General features: G+C 35.7%; 1 pseudogene; it reads left to right on the plus strand.

Annotated features, from left to right (window-relative positions):
- Nucleotides 1-274: 274 nt before the first annotated feature.
- LOC136222539 (uncharacterized) lies at nucleotides 275-5,117 on the plus strand (annotated as a pseudogene).
- The last annotated feature ends 1,485 nt before the right edge of the window (nucleotides 5,118-6,602 follow it).

Here is a 6,602-nt window from a genome sequence, read left to right on the forward strand (position 1 = left end):
ATTTTATGAATGGCTTAGTCCACCTAGTAGCGTTCCGCCTTGGTGCAAATTTATTTAGAGAAAACAGATCCCGCCGTCCAGGTCGTTAACATGTTGGAGGGCTCTTCGCGGTGATCTTCCTACCCATGACATGCTCCGTATGAGAGGTATGAACATTGTCTCTCGGTGTTTTCTTTGTACGGCTGCCACTGAATGAATTGATCACGTCCTTGTCACTTGTCGTTTTGCGGCTGAAATTTGGAGAGGAATTAGCTCATTGTTTGGTCGACAGATCATGGCTACCAATCTTGTCGATATGATTCAATGTGCCTCCACACAGCGGTTCAGCTCACAAGTAATGGTCCTTTGGTCCGCAGCCATTGTTAGCGCAATTAGGATCCTTTGGACGGCCAGAAACAAGCTCTGCTTTGAAGACCAACAACCTAGCATTTTCAGGTGTTTGCGAAAGCTTTGGCAATCTATTCGGGAAGTCGCGAGCTTCGGATTTGGCTCTGGCGGGAACTCAATGGTTGAAAAACAGCTGCTGGGTGAGCTTGGTATTGGGATTAGCTTTCGACATTCTCCTCGGATTATCCCGGTCTGCTGGCAACCTCCGCCGTTGGGATGGAGAAAAATCAACATTGGTGCTTCAGTGGTATACGCCTTCGATCCCACCTTCCCCTATGTCGATGAGCTTACAGCTGCGGTATACGCGATCAATATGGCAATAACGCGAGGATGGACCCAAATATGGCTTGAGAGTGACTCAACATACGTGGTTGGGATTATACGTGGTCGCACTAAGAGTGTCCCTTGGTCTCTTCAGCCGGATTGGTATTACTGCCTGCAACATCTCAGCTCGTCTGCTTTGGTTGATTCACACATTTACAGGGAAGGAAATAAGATTGCTGACTCACTGGCTAATTATGGTAGAACAACTGATGCTCCTGTTTTGTGGGATGAGCTCCCTAGTTTCTGACTTTCTGATTTATTTTGGAACCTTACGGGACGGCACAATTACCGTTTCGCTTAGGCAGCTTCATTTGTATTCTTTATTTATTATTTTTCGTTTCTCTTTAATAAATTTGGCGCTGGCTTCGGGGGTTCTTCAGGGGGTTCCGACCTAGTTGGGATGTCTTGAGTTCTCCTCTGTTAGTCCGCCTATCCTTATTCAAAAATAAACTAGTCACGGACAACGGTACCAAAAACTTGATAGGCTTAAATTGTATATGTCAATTAAGAGCAAGTTGATCGTATCATATCAAGTAGTAAAAGTTCTGAAGAAAAGTGTGGATCCCCAAGAGACTAGTACATAATGCCATATTCATATTTGAATTCTATATTATATAAGGATTAATTTAAATGTATTATGAAACCCAGGTGGATGTCGTCGTATTTACTGTCATTGATGTAGAGATTGACTAAACTAGATTCCATCAGGATTGAATAATGGAAGGATAAGACAATGAATATAGCAGGAGAAAAACGACGACAAAGAAAAAGCTGCGGAAGTGAAATATAGGAAGTTAAGTTTATGAAAGGCAGTTGCAAAAAATATTCTTACCTAAAAAATATAAGCACTCTTATGGAGAAGAGACAAACAACATATATATATATATATATAAAACAAATTTAGTTGTTAATATTTAATAAAAGAAATTAAACTATATTAATAACACCTTACAAATCTTTTTAAAAAAACACCTTAATCTTTTAACATAATTAATATTTAGAATGTACAATCTAATTTTTTCGTGGGATTTTTTTTTTTTGAAAAAGGTACAATCTAATATTTAAATAATTGTAAATCAAGGTTTTTCTTATGGTCAGGTTCTTTTATTATATAAGAATAAAATAGATTCGGATTTAAACCATTACGAAGTAAATTTCTATTAATATATTATTTTGGAGGGCAAGTTTCAATCTTATATTAAAAAAATTAAGTTTGCTTATCCTTTTTTATTCCATGTATATCCGAGGAAGGTGGTATCTGGTAACGATATCTTCGTCTTTTGCTCACCTAAAGCTTATGGTCAGTTGTGCCTGTGTATGAGAACCAGGGATGTCAACACTTAACTACTACCCATAGGTATGGTCAATCTCAAACTCTTACCCGTTTATTTTTTAATTATCCGTAATCGTCACATTTTCCTAATCGGTAACTTTTTTGCATCTCATACCCGTCACATTTAATTCGGGATACCCTTACCCGTTAATCAATAAATAAAACAAAAAATATTACAAATTCAACAAAGTATAAATTTAATAATCATCCAGCTAAAAGTTGAACAAATTGAACCTTAATCAATAAGAATAAATTATGTTTAATGATATCGTTCAATGGTTAAAAAACAAAAAGTTGGGGTTTGAATCTCACATCTTACATCTAAAAATCAATGACATTTTTTAATATATAAAAGATTTATAACGGATACCCTATGGGTATTCTCATATATGTCTCATACTAGTTTCATACACTTTTATATAGGATACGAATAGTCCTATTATAATCAGAACCTACAAACCCTATGAATATAAGTACGCGTGAAGTACACCGCCCAATCAGATACTACTATATGATGGTAACTTTCTATTTCAAGGTTTGATTCATAATAGGGATGGTAAGGGTACAGTACTTGCGAATAGTGTAAATCTTAAACCCTTATCCGTTTATTTTTTAATTACCTGTACCCGTCCTTTTACCTAGGGTATCCTTATCAGTTAATAATCAATAAATAAAACAAAAAATATTACAAATTTAACAAATTATAAATTTAACAAATTATCCATCTAAAAAGAGGGTGAGCCTTGACGCAACCGTAAAACGTTGTTGTCGTGTGACTGAAGGTCACGGGTAATGCACAAGACCCCTCTCCGGACCCTCGCTTAGCGGGGACGCATAATGCACCGGGCATCTAAAAATTTATAAAAATCCTAATCAATAAAAATAAAGTAATTTAGTGGTATCACTCAATGGTTAAAGAACAAAATGACGATGTTGAAATATAACGTCATAACTGGTCTGATTCTTCTCACCTGGCCCTAAAAAAAATAAAAACATTTATCTTGAAATTGAAAATGAAAGATTCTCTCTGTATTTCACATTTCTACCTTATAAGACAGTCTCAGCCTCCGTCTTTCTCCATCAGCTCATCCAAAAAACGTTTCTGGCTGTCAAACTTAGCCCTCTGCTTCTTCTTCTTCATCATTGGCGCTTTGTAAATTGTTCTCGAAGCGTCTCTCAGGAAGTTACACGGCAGTGTCTCTTCAACATTCTCCAATCTCTTCCCCTCCATCATTACAACCCACGGTACCCCCAAATGCAGCCAAATCAAACTTCCACAAAGAGTATCTCAACTCGCCGGAATCCACAGAGAGAGGATTTTTCCGTCGTTTCCTTCACCGGAGATCAATTAACCAGCTGCCTAAGTTCCTTTCCATGCCTGTCGGGGAGAAGCTGAAAGAGAGACTCAAAAGCATCACTGGAGATGGAATCCGGTTCGATGGACTAGTTCTTTCGACTCCGGCGAAGGAATCAGAGGCTATAGATCTAAATCATTTCAGAATATCGGTTGAAGAAGCCAGGAAAATCTTGAGGCTGTCTCAGATGGAGAAGCTGAAATTGAAGCTTAGGCAAATTCCTGAAAGCTCAATTCAATATCACGAGTTCATTCAGATCTGTGTTGAGGAGTGTGGAAACGAAATTGAAGGTGTTGAGTTTGCTAAGACGTTGGATCAGTGTGGAAATGTGATCGTTCTTGGGAGTATTGTGTTCCTTCGCCCGGAGCAGGTATAACTGGTTATTGTTTTGTTTCAATTTTTAATTTAGATGTTCTTAATTTTAACGGTGATATCAACCGGATTTTGTGATTCAATTAATCATATGAGTGCTGGTTCGGCCGGAGAAAGGCGGAAGAAGAAAATAAGTAGTCATGTATAATAGGTTCAACTTAGACATTTAATATTCGCCAAACAGAGCATAGTAGTTTGGATTCTGCACAGATATCTGTTTTAGAACCAGAAACTTAATGACAAATTTTTGGAAACTGACACATGCACAAGTGGATTTTTTTGGATAAAGATAAAATTTATTTTTTAAAACTAGATCAAAATAATATGTACTAATATTAGGAACTAGGCTTAATGCATCTTCACCATTAGGGATAAGGTATCAAAATAGGCTTAAGGTTTTTACAAAATTATAAATTTAGGCTCCATGTACAAAATAACACCAAGATATACTTAACGTTTAAAAAAATGTACCAATTTAGATATTGATAGCAAAACGTGACCCGTTATTCATATTATTCAGTTAAGATCTTTCAATTGTATATGGAGAGAGAAGCCAGAACTTAATGGATTAATATGAATGGCATGTCACATTTCGTTATCGAGCCTAAATTGATACTCTCTTTTAAACATTAAACCTGCATTAGTATTATTTTGTACGTGAAGCCTAAATTGATACTTCCGCAAAAACTTTAAGTCTAGTTTAATACATTTTCCCTGGACTAATAGATTACTTAAAATAAGTTAACATTCAATTTTTCTGAGACTAAAAATATATTAAACTTAGAAACTAACATGTTTCAACAGAAAAGAGCCATCAATTATTAGAAACCATGTTAATTTGACCATAAAATGACAACATAAAAAACTAAATTATGTTTGAAATATTTCACTCCAAATGAAATGTGTCTCTAATGACATGTTGTAGTTAATCCTTATCTCATGTCCAATAAAAGGCTGCAAGGGGCTTTCATGCAATCCTCTTAGGTGCACTTGACTCCCTCCTAACAAACAAACAAATATAAAATTATGCTGTTCTGATTAACCCCATTAAAACATTTTATTTTCTATGTTTGACAGGTGGCTAAATCAATTCAGAACATAATTACCCAATCAATAGTATATCCTGATGACTCAAAAAGAGAGCAATTGAAAGAAATGGAGCTGCAAAAGGCCATGATTGACAAAAAGGCTGGAGCCCAGGCTCGAGCAGAGCTATATTGTGGAAACTTATGGAAATTCATAATTTTGATCTTCGTAAATATAATGAACTCCGAAAATCTTTTTATCCGGACGAGGACTACAACTTTCATTACTCCCATTTTTATAAGCCTAGAAACGGAGTGTGAGCCCATTGATGGACATAATAATAATGTATCAAGTAATGAAAATATTAGAAAGACAAAAAAAAATTGGTTATAGTTTACAAGTACATACACATGTGGATGACAAGTTTTTCCATTTTAGTTGAAGGTTTTAGTCCACTTGGTGTGGTAGCAATATGTAAATGAATGCATTTTATGTAACATTAAAGAATAATAAATGAATACATATTATGTACATGTAATTATTAGGATGCGTTTATGAGTTCCTTTTTTAATAGCATTCTGTTACCATTAATGTTAAGCCCAAAATATACCTAAAATATCATCGATAATTACATCAATATTGCTACGAATTTATGCTATTTATAACTGTTTGGAAAGCTTTTACTCTCGAATATGTTTCTTTCTTGTAAGGTACGTAAATATTTGGTAAAATCCAAATAGGAACGAAAAGAGCTCAAAAACAGAATAAAAACCTTACAAAAGGAGTCAAAAACAACAAAGATCAATTACACCAAAACGAGCACAAAGACGAAGTCAGAAACAGAGAAAAATGCAAATTCTCAGCAGAGAATCCAAAATTCTCGGTAGAGAATTTGGGGCCGCGACAGGGAATTTCAAATTCTCAGTCGCGACACGCCCTTTCGTCCGAAGGCTGAAAAATCAATTCCCCATTCTCGGCAGAGAATTTCCATTCTCGGTAAGAGCAGAAATTCTGCCAAGCACAATAAACACATGTTAAAATCCAAGAAACGCGTTCATTCGGGTGGATAAAGACGTCCCTTCACAATGGACACGACTCTCCACAATGGACACGACACTTCAATCACGACTCTTCAACATCTATAAATAAAGAGTTGATTGAGAGTTGAAAGATGAATAATGAGAGAGTTAGATTTTTAAGATTAGTGCATGCAGAAACTCTGACTCAGAAATGAGTCAGAGATTAGATTTCATTTCTGTTCAAAGCAATATGCTGTACACACATTGTTTATTCAATAATAACAAGTTAGTAGCGTTTAGACATTGTTCCAGTTTAGTTTTTATTTTGGTAGTAGACCGACCCAGTCTCTATTACGAAGATTCAGCGAGAAGATTGAGTAGAGGATCCGCCCCGGAGCCTGACAAACTCTAACGAAACCCAAGGAAAGGATTGACAACCCGTTCACTTGCAAGTCGTCGAATGTTTCCATGCTCCATATTCTCTGTAAACTTGTATCAATTTATATTTCATCTGTTTTATTCGATAGATTTTTATGCAGCACTTATGGTAACCAATCCACTAAAGTGACCGCTGGTGTTTTCATTAAAACGTATTTAATCCAAAATCTTTACAAGGAAACTTTGTTGAACACTTAGGCAAATTATTATCTCGAAAAAGTTTTAATTTGATTAAGGGCAACTATCCCGGAAGGGTTTTGTCATGTTCAAAGCCAATTAATTAGAGGTTCCGTCATTTATTTCATCTTTATAATTAGTATAAAGTTTAAAGTTGTTTTCTTTGCTTAA

This window comes from Euphorbia lathyris, chromosome 3 (assembly GCF_963576675.1).
Source record: "Euphorbia lathyris chromosome 3, ddEupLath1.1, whole genome shotgun sequence".
Classification (NCBI taxonomy): Eukaryota; Viridiplantae; Streptophyta; class Magnoliopsida; order Malpighiales; family Euphorbiaceae; genus Euphorbia; species Euphorbia lathyris.